The sequence below is a fragment of the Amblyraja radiata genome, chromosome 9 (assembly GCF_010909765.2).
Source record: "Amblyraja radiata isolate CabotCenter1 chromosome 9, sAmbRad1.1.pri, whole genome shotgun sequence".
Taxonomy (NCBI): domain Eukaryota; kingdom Metazoa; phylum Chordata; class Chondrichthyes; order Rajiformes; family Rajidae; genus Amblyraja; species Amblyraja radiata.
In genome coordinates, this window is record NC_045964.1 from 23615562 (window position 1) to 23631566 (window position 16005).

The following is a 16005-nucleotide window of genomic DNA, read 5'->3' on the forward strand; positions in this document are numbered from 1 at the left end:
ACTGTCCAGGGCTTGAGTGGAGCAGATGTTGACCCATCGGTGTTGAATAAAAGGCTTCGGATTCCAGTGCTTGACTCAGTGTTTTACTGACCTAGACTCGGGGTAGAGAACCGGAATTAACATGGCCTAATGTTAGTGTATGGGGTAATCGCTGGTCGGCATGGACTCGGTTGGCCGAAGGACCTGTTTCCATGCTGTATCTCAAGTCTGAAGTTGAATCGCTGATTCAGGAAACACAGTGTTTAACAAAATGAAGGAGTCTAAACTTAAAGGAAGAAACTGCAATGACTTGCCCCTTTCTCAGCAGTTTATTTACATGAGAAGTATAGGAAACAAAGAGATGATTCACTCACAAAATGTTCTTCAATTCAAATTGTGACAACAAGAAACTGCAGTCAGACACAAAGTGCTGGAGTAACTGAGCGGGTCAGGCTTGGAGAACATGGATAGGCATTGTTTCGGTTTGGAACCCTTCTTCCGACTGTCTGTATGTCTGAACAGGGGTTCTGACCCGAAACGTTGCCTATCCATGCTCTTCTGGGACGCTGCCTAACCCACTAAGTTACTCCAGAACATTGTGTCTATCTGTGCTTTAATTCAATCTCTGTCACCTACTACAGATAGTGACATTACCTAATCATGATGTCATCTTTATATGCAGCCTTAATTCCTTGGGGGAAGGCACAGTCAACACCATTGTTGTGATTGATAGGGGTATCCCGTAAAGCCTTAACTACCTACTAAATGCGAGACACAAGATGCCGGAGGAACTCAGTGGGTCAAGCAAAATCTCTGGAAAACATGGATAGATGATGCTTTGGGTTGAGACCCTTCTTCAGACTGAAGAAGGATCTCGATCTGAAACATCCCCTATCCATGTTCTCCAGAGATGCTGCCTGACCTGCTGAGTTACTCCATCACTTTGTGTCTTTTTTTGTAAAACAACATCTGCAGTTCCTGGTTTCTACTTAATGCTAGGCTTGTGTCAATGCGACTGCATTCATAACAATTCAAAGCTATTGGAAATACACATGCTATGGATCTGCGAATGCATTTCCAAGCTTTGTTACAACTGATGGGCAGTGTACATTCTAACATCTGTTTCAGGTTTCAATGTTGCTTTTTCAAATACTTATTAAAACTGCAAGCCTAAATTTAAGTCCAGGATCACTTGAAAAAAAACCAATGTTTTGTAATGCCCTAGGGACATAATGAATACATCCAGGTTCTGTAATGATTTGGGTAATTAAAAGGCTGTTGCTTCTAAAATGCCAAGTTACAGGAGTCATGCAGCTCACACTGGGGATATTTGACCTACTGTGGCTGTTTGGACTCAGGAGGAGCTATCGCGCGTACGACTGCTCGATTCCTATTGTCTAACAAATATTCCCTTTTTTCAAACATTTATCGTCTGAATCATTGCTGTTGATTCAGTATCCACCAGTGTTCTTGGTTTAATATCCTGAATTACAACCACTTGGTGCGCCAAGAAATTTCTCCACGCATTCCTTCAACAATTAACGTGGCACTTAGTTGTCAAGGCTCCTAACTGTGCTCTGATGTTTGTTTTTCTACTCTCTCAAACCCCTGATGAATCTTTCCTTAGCTTTCCCTACTCTTGGGACAATCACTTGCGACTTAACTACATTTTTAGTATCTTTTCTGATGTGATCCCATTTAATAAAAGGAAACACGGATGTATTTCTATTGTACATTTTACAGCCAGACTGGTTCCGTTTAAAATTCTCTCACTATTGCAGTGCTGAAACTCAAAGGTTAATTTGTGTACAGTGGTGTCTCATAAAGATCAATATGATGTTTTCCAGATAGATTTTGTGTGTGTGTGATAGGTACTTTAGTCTATTATTGTCATGTGTACTGAAGTACAGTGAATAGTATGCTATCCAGTCAAAGAAAAGACTATAATGTCTACTATCAAGCCATCTACAGTGAACAGAAAAAAGGATAAATGGTACGATATTTAGTGCAAGATAAAGTCTGATTAAAGATAATTAAAAAGTCTCCAATGAGGTAGATGGGTCTGGACTGCTCTCTAGCTGATGAGAGGACCATTCGGTTGACTAATAGCAACTGGGAAGAAACTGTCCTTAAATCCAGAGGTATGCATTTTCTCTCTTATGCACCTCTTGCCTGATTGGAGACCTTTGAGACCTAAGAGGGTCTTCTGGCATGTTGAGATACTGGAAGGATGTTTCCCTGTCCAAGAGGGGGTCATCTTGCAGGGAAATAAATTTAAGACCGGGGTGAGGAAAAATGTCTTCACCCAATGGATGGAAATATGCATTTTCAAACTTCTATACCTCTTGCCTGATGCGAGAGGGGTGAAGAGGTTGTGACCGGGGTGAGACTGGCCCTTGATTATGATGGTGGTCTTGCCAAGGCAGCATGCAGTAAAGATGGAGTCAATGGAAAAGTGGTTAGTTTGCATGATGGTTTGGGCTGCGTCCGCAACTGTCCAACTTTGTTACTATCTTGGATGGAGCAGTTCCCAAAGCAGGCGATGATGCATCTGCATAAGATGTTTTCTACGGCGCATCCGTAGAAGTTGGTGAGGATCGTTGGGGGCATGCTGAACTTCCTAAGTCATCTAAGGTTGTGCAGGCATTCTTGCCAAGGAATAGGGAGAGCTTCCCTGCCCTTCTTAACACTGCCATGGGACTGATTGCGCTGGCTCCTATAGAGCACTAATTTGCTATTGAGCTCCTGGTTCTCCATTCCAAACATTCTCCGGTACATATATTTTAAGAGAGGAATTCTGCTTGTGTTGTGCTGTTGTGCCTGGTATCCAGGTTGTGGGAAGTTTGCACAAGTCCCAGCCGCCTGCTGAACCATCCACATCAAGGAGTGAGTAGTGCAGATGCTGAGATGTGAGGTTCTGATCTGATAGCATACGGAGAAGGTGCGGCTAGTCCCTTGCACCGTGCAGGACTCAGCCCGGCCCATCCCCGAGCCCCACACACCAGCACCGTGTGGCAGTGCTGCTCATGGGCAGCCTCTCCACTCACTGTCCTGGTCTCTTCTTCACCTCTTTGCATCGCAATCTCGGCATAGCAGCATGCAGCAACAACGAAGGCAGGAGCTGCTGGCAGGTTCTCATTACAGCAGCACTGTCAGTAACTCATCTCTCGCTATGTCTGTCACTATAATGACCCCTTTTGGAACCAATTCAATTAGTGCTTGCGTTCCTGTGAACACATCCTAAGCATGGTACCAGTTCATGTTTCTTCAACTGCGAAGATAGACAGGCTCCTTGTTTGATGTCTGACCCGAAAGACATCATCTTTCAGAGTAAAGCGCTGGAGTGCTCATCAAGATTTTGTGGTCAAATTATCTTAACCTCCTTACTAGACATCATTATACTCCAGTGCATGAACAAAGGAATCTGGTATGGTTTTTTTTTAAATAGTTTACTCATCCTTTCACACTGCCTTGGAGCTCCTACTGCTTTGCATGAGTATTTAACGTTTCACTTAATAGATTGCTTTGTCCCTCCATCAATGATGATGGTTGGTGTTGGGTTATGTGCAAGTTCAATTTAGAAACATCAGTTGTGTACAAAATTTTGAGTCCAAACCTTAAATTAATTTAATGTAATCCTGGAGGCATCACAGTCTTGGCAAGCTATCTGTCAGTGATGGCTGGTACACAAAAATGCTGGAGAAACTCAGCGGGTGCAGCAGCATCTATGGAGCGAAGGAGATAGGTAACGTTTCGGGCCGAAACCCTTCTTCAGACTGATAGGGAGTGGGGGGGGAGAAGGAAGGAAAAATGGAGGAGGAGGATCCCGAGGGCGGGGGGATGGGAGGAGACAGCTCGAGGGTTAAGGAAGGGGAGGAGACAGCAAGGGCTAGCAAAATTGGGAGAATTCAATGTTCAAGCCCCCGGACGCAGGCTACCCAGGCGGAATATGAGGTGTTGTTCCTCCAATTTCCGGTGTTGCTCACTCTGGCAATGGAGGAGACCCAGGACAGAGAGGTCGGATTGGGAATGGGAGGGGGAGTTGAAGTGCTGAACTACCGGGAGTTCAGGTAGGTTCTGGCGGACTGAGCGGAGGTGTTCGGCGAAACGATCGCCCAACCTTCACTTAGTCTCACCGATGTAAATCAGCTGGCATCTAGAGCAGCGGATGCAGTAGATGAGGTTGGAGGAGATACAGGTGAACCTTTGTCGCACCTGGAACGACTGCTTGGGTCCTTGAATGGAGTCGAGGGGGGAGGTAAAGGGACAGGTGTTGCATTTCTTGCGGTTGCAAGAATTCAGTGATGGCTGATGGCTCAGTCAGACTCACTCTTGTCTCTGAGTTAGAAGGCAACATTTTAAACCATCTTCTTGAGGCTTGAGCATTAGGGTGGCACAGTAGCGCAGAGGTAGCGTTGCTGCCTTGCAGTGCCAGAGACCCGGGTTTGATCCTGATTACAGGTGTTATCTATGCGGAGTTTGTAACTTCGCAACATGACGTTCATGAGTTTTCTCTGCGAACATCGGTTTCCTTCCATATTCCAAAGACTTACAGGTTTGTAGGTTAATTGGCTTGGTAAAATTGTAAAAAGTCCCGAGTGTGTGTAGGAGAGCGTTAGTATGTGGGATCGCTGGTTGGCATGGACTTGGTTGGCTGAAGGGCCTGTTTCCATGCTGTATCTCTAAACTAAAACACAAATTAAGTCTGACACTGGTATACATTTTTGTCTCTGGTGAGACATTAATATGATATCCATTCCATTCTCGCAGATGCGCATGGATGCACTGTTTCAAAGCAAGGGAGTTACCCACCCGCCTTCCATCAAAGTCTAAAAGCACATCTGATCATTATCACACTTGTGTCTGAATGCAGTTGCTGTCTGCAAAGTTGTGGCTGCATTTGTACGTTATAACAGAGAAGAAACTTCACAATACTTCATTTGTTATAAATCAATTTGGCATGACCTGAGGCGGTGAAAGTTCTTGTACAAAAACAACTTTACTTGTAATTTCATTTAGGTTTACAAATTGTAGTATCAACATTGGCACTGTTAAGCAATTGTGGTGCTTAAGAGACAAGCATCTGACTTAAACAATGGATCTTATGTTACATTTTTGGGGGCTTTTAAAGAAATGGTGATAGTCCTTTAATTAAAGAAACAATAAATCAAAAATGTTTTATTTTGCAAGGCAAGGCATTTATGAGAGATTGGAAATCTCTATATTGAACTAGTGTCAAGCCTGTGGTTTAATATTAAGCCAGTTCACCAGGCAGCCAATTGTCAGAGTGAGGCCCAGCGCAAATTGGAGGAACAGCACCTGATGTTTCGCTTGGGCAGCTTACACCCCAGCGGTATGAATATTGACCTCTAACTTCAAGTAACCCTTGCTTTCCCTTCCTCTCCATCCCTCCCCCTTTCTCATTCTCTGACCAGTCTGACTGTCCCCCGACTAAATTTTATGTCTGTCTGCTTCATTGTCACCTTCTTCTAGTTAACAATGATCTATTCTACATTTTCCTTGAGCTGCAACCCCTTTGATGTCTTGTTTTTACGCATCACACTTCCTTATCTCTGTGTCTCCCTCTCCCCTGACTCTCAGTCCGAAAAAGGGTCTTGACCCGAAATGTCACCCATTCCTTCCATCCAGAGATGCTGCCTGTCCCGCTGAGTTACTCCAGCATTTTGAGTCAATCTTCAGCATGTAAATAGTCTTGGAGACATGAAGAGTTGCCTGACGGAAAATGGCCCTTTGATCCCCTGAGTCCACATTGATCATCAAACATCCATTTGCACCACTCTTCCACTTCATTTGTTATCGATCAGTACAACTCATCTCTTATATTCTTTTTATGCCCTATTACTTACAACAATTGAAACAAATCTCCAGTCTTTGTGATCAGGACCCCCTTTGATTGGAACGTTTTGAGAACCAGGGGACATGGGTTTAAGGTGAGGTGACTTGATCGGAACTTGAGGGGCAAACCTTTTTACACAAAGTGTGGTAGATATGTGGAACGAACTGCCAGAGGAGGTATTTGAGGCAGGTAATATCACAACATTAAAGAAACATTTAGACAGGTACATGGATAGGATAGGTTTAGAGGCATATGGGCCAAACGCAGGCAGGTTGGCCATGTGTTGGCCATGTGGGGCATGTTGGTCAGCATGGGAAAGTTGGGCTAAAGGGCCTGTTTACACGCTGTATGAATTTGACTATTTGCAAAACCAGATTTCTCTGCAGCATAAAGAGGCCAATGCAACATGCACACTGTGTAGGAAAGAACTGCAGATGCTGGTTTAAATCAAAAGTAGACACAAAATGATGGAGTAACTCAGCGGGACAGGTAGCATCTCTAGAGATATGGTAGGAAACAATTTGGGTCGGGGCTGGGGAGAAGGAATGGGTGGCATTTTGGGTCGAGACCCTTCTTCAGACTGATCAATGCAACATTCACACTGTTACCCCAAGCATAATGATTGGATACTTGCAGAAAGAGATGATGTGCTCTAATTTGGGCATTGTGTTGTAATGAAGACACAAGGAAGACACAGATGCTGGTTACAATGAAAGATTCAAAGCACCAGAGTAACTCAGCAGCATCTCTGGAGATATGGTAGGAAACAATTTGTGTCGGGGCCCTTCTTCAGACCTGAAATGTCCCCTATCTATGTTCTCCAGAGATGCTGCCTGAGCCGTCGAGTTACTGAAGCACTTTGTGTCATTTGTGTTCCAATGGTCTATCTCTTCAATGGGATATCAGGTGGCATTAGTGAAAATGAAGCTGCTTTTGACGTAGATGATCTGTGAACAAATACATGGTGGAAAGAGGTTCTGGCAGAGATCACCCCATTGAAAGGGGTTTTGAGATGAAATAGCCAGTTTCCCCAAGGCCAGGCAGACATTATGAAAACCAAAGATCAAATCAACAGTTTTGTAATTCAGTCGATGCTCAGCTTATTGGTGGGCCTTAATGACCTTTCCTTATTGTTGAGTTAATGTTGTTAGGATTTCTTTTTTGCATATGCTGTGTTGCTAAACCTCTGAAATAAGTGCATGTGAATTTATTTATTTTATTTTTATTTATTAAACTTTATTACAGACTCAAGGTCCAGATAAAAGACGGCATTACATAGAATACATTGCATATAAAAACACAATAAATTACATATAAAAGCTTAGTAAATTACTTATAAGAGCACCATAAATGATATACAAAAACACAATGCATGGTTTAAGATCCAGAATTTAAAAAAAAAGATCTGTGTCCTACAACGAGACAACTATACCAATGCCTCCGCAGTTAGGATTGGTAGCGTGTAGTGCTAAACCTTATGTTTGATAAGACCAAGATGATTTCATTTTCAGAGTCATTAATCTGCCAAATAAATGTATACATAATATTTCTTAGGATAACTTGTAAAGTACTGCAGCCACAAACATTTCACTTGCACTACACCATCTAGGTTTCTTTAGTAATATTCTCATGGCATCATTATAAGCTACTTTATACTATTATGAGACATAATACAAAATCAAAATCCAGTGAACTCTTAAATACATATATAAAAAATACAAATATAACAGACGTATGGAGGATTGCAAATCCTTCCGGAAGAGAATACTCCTTCTACTCATCAGTACATAAAATCTATACACGTATTGACTACTTTCTAGTGGACACTAAATTAATACCCTTCACAACTAACCCTAAATACCATAATAGTACTATTTCCGATCATTCTCCGCTAACCTTCTCCTTAAAACTAGAAGGAATGTTTAATAAAAAATCGTTCTGGAGGTTTAATCCTCAAATACTAAATAATCCAGATTGTTGTAAATACTTAAAACAACAGATGGAACTCTTTTTTTGAGACCAATGATACCCCAGATATCTCGCCCTCCCTATTATGGGAATCTTTTAAGGCTTTTATTAGAGGTTCTATCATTTAATATCAAGCATATCAAAATAAAAAGAATAGGACGGAACAATTGCAACTAGAAGAACAGATCAGACAATTTGATTTAGAAAACGCGATAGATCCAACTATAGATAAACACAACAAGATAACAATATTAAAATTTAAGCTAAACCAAATTCTATCTGCAAGAGTTATTAGTTTATTTCAAATTACAAAACAGGAAAATTTCGAATTCGGCGACAAACCACACAAACTTTTAGCATGCCAGCTGAGAAAAGTTGAAAAGGACCATACTATCCTAAAAATCAAATCAGATAAAGGTGAACTGTTAACGCTTCCAAAAGACATTAATGAAAGATTTGCCCAATTTTATCAAAACTTATACACATCCAAAACATCAACAGAAAGCAGAAAAATTACAAACTTTCTTGACAACTGTAAACTTCCAACACTTAATCCACTGGAACAAGAGAAATTAGGAGCACAGATTTCAATTAAAGAAATAGAAGAGACAATCAATTCACTGAAGAACGGTAAAACACCAGGACCAGACGGGTTTAGTAACGAATATTATAAAAGATTTTATGAGGTAATTTCCCCATGTTTATACAATCTTTATACATATGCATTTAAGGAACAGACATTACCACAAACACTAGCTGAATCAACTATCACACTTATACCCAAAAAAGATAAAGATCTAGAAGATCCGGGATCATACAGAGCAATCGCCCTGTTAAAAAAAGATCAGAAAATACAAGAGAAAACTTTGGCAAGAAGATTAAGTAAATACATTAATAAATTAATACATTCGGATCAAATGGGGTTTATACCCAAGAGACATTTGTTTAATAATTTGAGACGCCTCTTTAACATAATGTACTCACACAGAACTAAAGAAGAAGACTTATCAATTATTTCATTAGATGCAGAAAAAGCATTTGACCAAGTAGAATGGAAGTATCTTTTCACAGTACCGCAAAAATTTCAGATGGGAGAAAATTTCATTTCATGGATAAAATTGTTATATGATAAGCCGACTGCCAGAATACTGACTAACCATATACTCTCTCCTAAATTTCAGCTATCCAGCGGCAATAGACAGGGATGTGCATTATCACCCCTGTTATTTGCCCTTGCGATTGAACGTCTAGCGGAAAGTATAAGAGTACATCCGAATATTCGCGGCTATAATACTAAATACTCCAATAATAAAATATCATTATATGCAGATGATGTATTATATATCACCAATTCCCAAGTTAGCATTCCAAATATATTAAATCTTATAGAGGAATTCAGTTCCTTTTCAGGATATAGAATAAACTGGAACAAAAGTGAAATAATGGCAATAAAACCTCAGGAGCCGACACACCTTTTAAAATTCCCTTTCAGAATTACTATGGAAAATTTTTAATATCTGGGTGTTCAGATAACCAGAAAATATACTTCTCTATTCAACGCAAACTTCCCGCCTCTAGTTACTAAATTAAACGCTCTTATTCAATTTTGGAAAACACCTCCGATGTCTCTAATAAGCAGAATAAATGCTATAAAGATGATCTTCCTCCCACAAATTCTCTATTTATTTCAATCAATACCGATATACCTACCTACATTTTTTTTAAATCTTGATTCTCTTATTATAAACTTTATCTAGGATTATAAAACACATAGAATTCAAAAACGACATCTATGTAAACCCAAAGAAACGGGCGGATTGGCTCTCCCCAATTTCTTAAACTATTATTGGGCAACGAATATTAAAAATGCAATTTACTGGCTGGATAACGCATGCCAACAGGTAGACTGGTTAGTAATGGAGAGAGACGATTGCTTGCCTTTTAATATAGGCGCGATTCTTCTCTCCCCAACAAAGTTGAAGAACACAACATATGATAAAAAATCCAATTATTCACAGCACTCTACGAATCTGGAGACAAGTAAAATCAACTTTTAAACTAAGAAATGTATCTCTTCTCTCACCAATAGCTAATAACCCTTTGTTCAAGCCATCTATTATAGATAAAACATTTACTTATTGGGAAAGACTAGGAATTAAAACACTTGGAGATCTCTACGAGATGGGAACTCTTCTTTCATGTTAGGAATTACAGTCGAAATACCACCTGAAAGGTAATCAATATTTCAGATATCTTCAAATTCAAGACTATTTGAAAACATATACCCATGAATACCAAACTCTGCTGCCAGATATATTAGGTGAATGTATGAATAGAAACTCAGAGTCAAACAATTTAACATCATATTTGTATAACACCCTTCTAAATATAGAAATGTCATCGTCAGACACAATTAGAAGAGACTGGGAAGAGGAACTAGGCCTAAAAATTCCAAAAGACAGATGGGAAGAAAATCTTTTATATATACACAATTGTTCAATTAATGTTAGACATACTTTAATTCAATTTAAAACACTGCACAGACTCTACTATTCAAAGACTAAACTGAATAAGATCTTTTCAAATGCATCTCCTATTTGTGACAATTGTCTCCTTCAAGAAGCAACCATAACACATTCCTTCGCCTCTTGCATAAAACTACATAACTTTTGGAAAGGAATTTTTGAAATTTTCTCAAAAACACTAAAAACAAAACTGGACTCCGACACGGAACTGATTATTTTCGGAACATCAGAAGCCTGCCCTGAGCTATCAATATTTCAAAGACGTTTCCTTAATTATGGCCTGATAACGGCGAAAAAACTAATACTTAAATTCTGGAAAAATACATTTGTCCCTACTCTTAAAATGTGGATTACAAACATGCCTTGAAAATATGAGACTTGTCTTAGCAGAAAAATCAGAGCAATTTTTGAAGACATGGACACCATTCATTGATGCATTACAATGATAGTATGGTGCAACACAATTTTGGAATTAAATCGAATTACGGGTTGGGTGGGGAGGGATACGAAGCAGGTATATCATCATTTTTTGTTTTTCTTTCTGTTTTTGTCTTCTTATTTCTTTACGTTTTTCTTATTTCTTTTACTTACTCTTCGGCTACACAAATTTGGTAGTCTAGGGGTTCTATTCTTGCACATTCACTTTCTCTCTCTCTTGCTTTTTCTCTCTTCTTCTTTCTCATCTTTAGCTAAAAATTAAAATTGAAGCTGTACACTAAATGTATTATGTCATATGTCATACTTTTGTATACTGCTTCTAATAAAAATAAATATTAAAAAAAAAAAAAAAAAGCTACTTTAAATCTCTGAGCTTGTTTTTCTGTAGTTTGACCACAGGTGTGCAGCATAGAGTGGTGTACAATATGCTCTGAACAGAGACATCTTCACTACATCTGTACACGCGGGCAATTGTAGGCCAACGACCTGTACAATTGCAGGCAGGTTCAGGCCATCTGTCCTTCCTGCCTTCAATATCTACTTTGGTTCTCCCTGTGACCGTGATGGGTTTTCTCCAGGTGCTCTGATTTCCTTTCACATTTCAAAGACGTGCAGGTTTGTAGGTTAATTGGCCCTAGTGTATAGGATGTGAAAGTGGGATAATACTGTTCGGGTGAATGATGGTCAGCGTGGACTCAGTGGGTTGAAGGGCCTGTTTCCACGCTGTTCTCTTCATCTCTAAATTCTTTAATGAAAATATCAAAATTAGATGCAGAGGTAGGCCCTCAAGCCTGCTCCACTGTTGAATGAAATGGTAACTGATCTGATTGTGACATTAATACCATATTCTTGTCCGATGTTACTGACCTGTGATTCCTTTATTATCCAGAACATGTCTTTTTTTTAATTTAGGCATGTATATATTCAGCATCTCAGTAGTTATTGTGCTAAGGAAAACACAATTCTAAAGATTCGGACTATGAGAGGAAGGAAAACTTCCTCCACATCTGTCTTAAGCAGGCATCCCTTTTTCCTGAGACTGTGCTCCCTAATTTGAGCTTCTCCATTGAGCTGCAATTTTGCCGCAACCTCTGCTCCATCAAGCTACATCAAAAGGGTGGCACTGTGGCACAGCAGGTAGAGCCACTATCTCACACTGCCAGAGACCAGAAAGGATTATGGAAAGAAGGCAGGAAAATGGGATTAGGAGGCAGAGATCAGCCATGATTGAATGGCAGAGTGGACTCGATGGGCCAAATGGCTTAATTCTACTCCTATATTCTAACCTCGGGCACTGTCTTTGTGGAGTTTGCCCATTCTCCCTGTGAGCCCATGGGTTTCCTCTGCATGCTCTGGTTTCTTCACACATCCCAAAGACGTGTGGGTTTGTAGGTTAATTGGCCTCTGCAAATTGCCCCTTGTATGCTGGGAGTGGATGTGAAGATGGAATAACATAGAACTAATGTGAAGGGATAAATGATGGTCAGCATGGACTTGTTGGGCTGAAGGGCCTGTTTCCTTGCTGTAAAGTTGCTCAACCTCTTGATGGAATATACCAGACCAATGAAGTTCCTGATTGCCATTCAGCCTTTCGAGCCGGCCCAAAATATAGATGAGATGGACAGGACTTATGGCCGCCCTACACAACTCCTAATTAGGAAAGGAAGCAACAGAAAAGGGCCTGGGACAACGGTTAAAATGTCGTTGATAGCCATAAAGTGCTGGAGTAACTCAGTGGGACAGGCGGCATCTCTGGAGAAAAAGGATGGGTGAAGCTCCGGGTCAGAACCTCCCTCCTAGGTATATATATTCAGCGACTCAGTAGTCATTGTGGTCTGGAATACACAGTTCCAAAGATCCAACTGAGAGGAAGAGAAACATCCAAATCATCTGTATTAAACAGGCATCCCTTGTCTTTTTCTGTTGTCCTTTGCAGCACAAGAAAATAAATGAATCCAAAAGTGCTGACAATTCTCCCGTGTCTGCACCATTACCTGCATGATACTTTGTTCCACAATGCTTCCCATTCAGTTCAACATTAATGGAAGGCAATGCATTAATTGAACAAAGCTTTGATCCAAGCCCAAGAGAGCAAGTGTTTATTCATTCATTTTTTAGTGGATTCTTTTTTATTCCTCCCATATTCTAACAGTCCAGTGGGAACTCTTTTATTAACTACTTGGAATTATTCTGAAGCTGATTTGTCATTTTTTCAAAGCTTTAATTATGATATAATCTGCTGTTGAAATTAGGTCCTGTATTTCACACGCATGCACCACGTAATTGGCAAATTCTCATTCAATGTCAAGAAATGGGAAGGACAGATGTAGGTGAAAGGAAGTTTGAATATTCTTCCTGAGAATTGTGAACAGCATAATTTTGAATCGGTTTTGATCTCCAATCTTGTCTTCAAAGGAAATGAATGCATTGAAATAATTTTCCCATTTCTTTCCTGAACAGTTTTAACTTGCCCGTCAGCATGAATATGAAATGCTTTTCTCTTTTTGTTGCAGAACAAAGTGCTTACACGGTGGCTTTCTGCATCTGAAGACAGAAGGATATCCTGAAATATAAGGTAATTGCATTATCTCCAGATGGCAGAGGGTGAAGCACTTCTGATTTAAGACTTTGCAACTTGGATGGAATTATTGTGTTGACCAACAGATAAGTCACTCACATTCAAAGCCTAAATAGCCCCTGAATTTGCTAAAACTGCTTTAAAATATTTATGCTTCAGCATAGAAAATGTGCCTTATATTTGAGGCTCAGGAGTTGAAGACATTCCCTTACAGTTGGAACAGTGAAGGTTCATAAGTTTAAAAATTATTTGAGCAGAATTAGGCCATTCAGCCCATCGAGTCTACCCTGCCATTCAATCATGGCTGATCTATCTTTCCCTCTCAACTCCATTCTCCTGCCTTCTCCCCATAACCCGTGACACCCTTACCAATCAAGTATCTGTCAATGTGCTCGTTATAAATAGCCAATGACTTGGCCTCCACAACCATCTATGGTTCCAATGCAGATCAGTGACACGTTTGATTACCATTTGAGAAATATTTACCCTCGACTGTGTGAAGCAGATTGTGAAGCCTGACTGATCCCAACTGGGAGAGCTAATCCTTGGCAGAGTTTCTTTGTTACTTTCATGACCCTTTGAAAAGAATCAGCATTATCGGCTGTGCTGGGTGGTTAGATCGTATGGAATCCAAGGAGAGATAGCAGACTGGATAGAAAATTGGCTTTATGGAAGGAAGCAGAGATTGATAGTGGACGGTTGTTTTTCAGCCTGGATTACCTGCGACTATTGGTGTCCTCGGGGTCCAATGCTGGGCCCATTGTTGTTTGTCATCTATATCAATGATTTGAATGAGAATGTATAAGACATGATTAACAAGTTTGCAGATGACACTAACGTGGGTGGTATTGTAGATAGTGGTTGTCAAAAATTACAGCAGGATCTTGATTGTTTGGGCATATGGGCTTTTCACCTGTTCCTTCTCTCCGGAGATGCCGCCTGACCCGCTGAGTTACACCAGCTGTTGTCTATCATGAGAAATATGTTGTTCAGCTGTAAAACGGGCAGAGAAGATTTACGAGGGTGTTGCCAGGAAGCAGGGGCCCGAGCTAAAGGGAGAGGTTGAACAGGCCAGGAAGCAGGGGCCCGAGCTAAAGGGAGAGGTTGAACAGGCCAGGACTTGGAGCACAGGGGGGGGGGGGGAAGGGTGATCTTATAGAGGTGTGTAAGATCATGGGAGGAATAGATAGGATAAATGCACAGTCTTTTACCCAGAGTAGGGGAATCAAGACCCAGAAGACATGGGTTTAAGATAAAGGGGGAAAGATTAAATACGATTCTGAGGAGCAATAATTTACATAAAGAATGGTAGGGATAGGGAACGAGCTGCCAGAAGAGGTAGTTGATTGGTACTATCACAACATTTAAAAAACATTTGGACGGGTACATAGATAGGACAGGTTTAGAGGGATATGGGTCAAATGCAGGTGGGTGGGACAAGTGTAGATGGGGCATGTTGGTCAGTTGGGCTGAAGTTGGCCTGTTTCCATGCTGTATGACTCTATCCTCCTGGTGGCCAGCTCAAGAGACCATCAGTCTGGAAGCAATTATCCCTTGTCTTTTGGCTAACAGTGGAAGATCTTGGTCTTGCATAAGACGGAGCTGAATTTTAAATTGCTGCGTTTGCCTTGGGTTCCTGATGAAATCCAAATTATTATTTTTAATTTCTGCATGCCCTTTGTACTTCTATATTTTGCTTTCCCAAAGTCTCCTCCCTCACATACTCTGTACACTCAGACTTGCCACAATACTGCCAGGCGTATCTTTCCTCAAACCAAATCCCCTTCGTCGATCAGCGATGCATTCACTTAAAGTATTGGACTTATCGAGCAATGCATGATTTTTTTAATTCTCCACATAATTTACAAGATGTCCATGGCTTTACAAGACCCTTTGAACTTCTCTAATTTAATTGCTGCACCATTGGAGGCCATGTCTTTCACTTTAGGCTGTAGATTTTAGACTTTAGAGACACAGGACAGAAACAGGCCCTTTGACTCATCGAGTCCACGCCGACCAGCGATCACCTGGTACACTAGCACCATCCTACACACTAGGGACAATTTATAGTATTACCAATGCCATTTAACAGCCAGACCCATACATCCTTGGAGTGTGGGAGGAAACCGGACCACCCGGAAAAAACCCATGCAGACACAGAGATACTGCACAAACTCCATACAGAGACCACCCATGTTAGGATCGAACCTGGGTTTCTGGTGCTATAAGGCAGCAACACTACTGTTTCATCACTGGGCTCCCCCTACAATCATTCATGGTTTAGTTTTAGTTTTTAGAGATACAGTGTGGAAACTTTCGGCTCACTGAGTCTACACTGTTCAGCTGTTTTGGTCCTCAGTCCTAGAGATTTGTCTTAAACCCTTTCTTCCTTTCCCTTCCATCTTCAAAATACACATTCAAGTATTTTTGTCATTTTGTCCATAATGTGGCACGGTTGATATTCCTGTTAAGTACCTTGAGATATTCCAGAATAATAAAATGTAGTAAAAAATGTAAGTAATGGATGTTAAACAGTTGTGGTAAACATCTGTAAATGCTAGGAACATTACATATTGGAAGAACATTGTTAAATCATTGCCAAGACCAATACTTTCAGAAACTGCATTTTTAATTGTAAATGTAAGAGTGTGGACTGGACT

The 16005-nt window shown here is 40.5% G+C and overlaps 1 protein-coding gene across 3 annotated transcripts in view; it reads left to right on the forward strand.

Annotated features, from left to right (window-relative positions):
- The window catches only part of fut8 (fucosyltransferase 8), a 632584-nt gene that overhangs the window by 248224 nt on the left and 368355 nt on the right, over positions 1-16005 (forward strand). For all 3 annotated transcript variants that reach the window (XM_033026878.1, XM_033026881.1, XM_033026879.1), the window contains one exon: positions 13281-13342. The gene's annotated coding sequence lies outside the window, so the exon portion shown is untranslated. The remainder of the gene's footprint in view (positions 1-13280; positions 13343-16005) is intronic.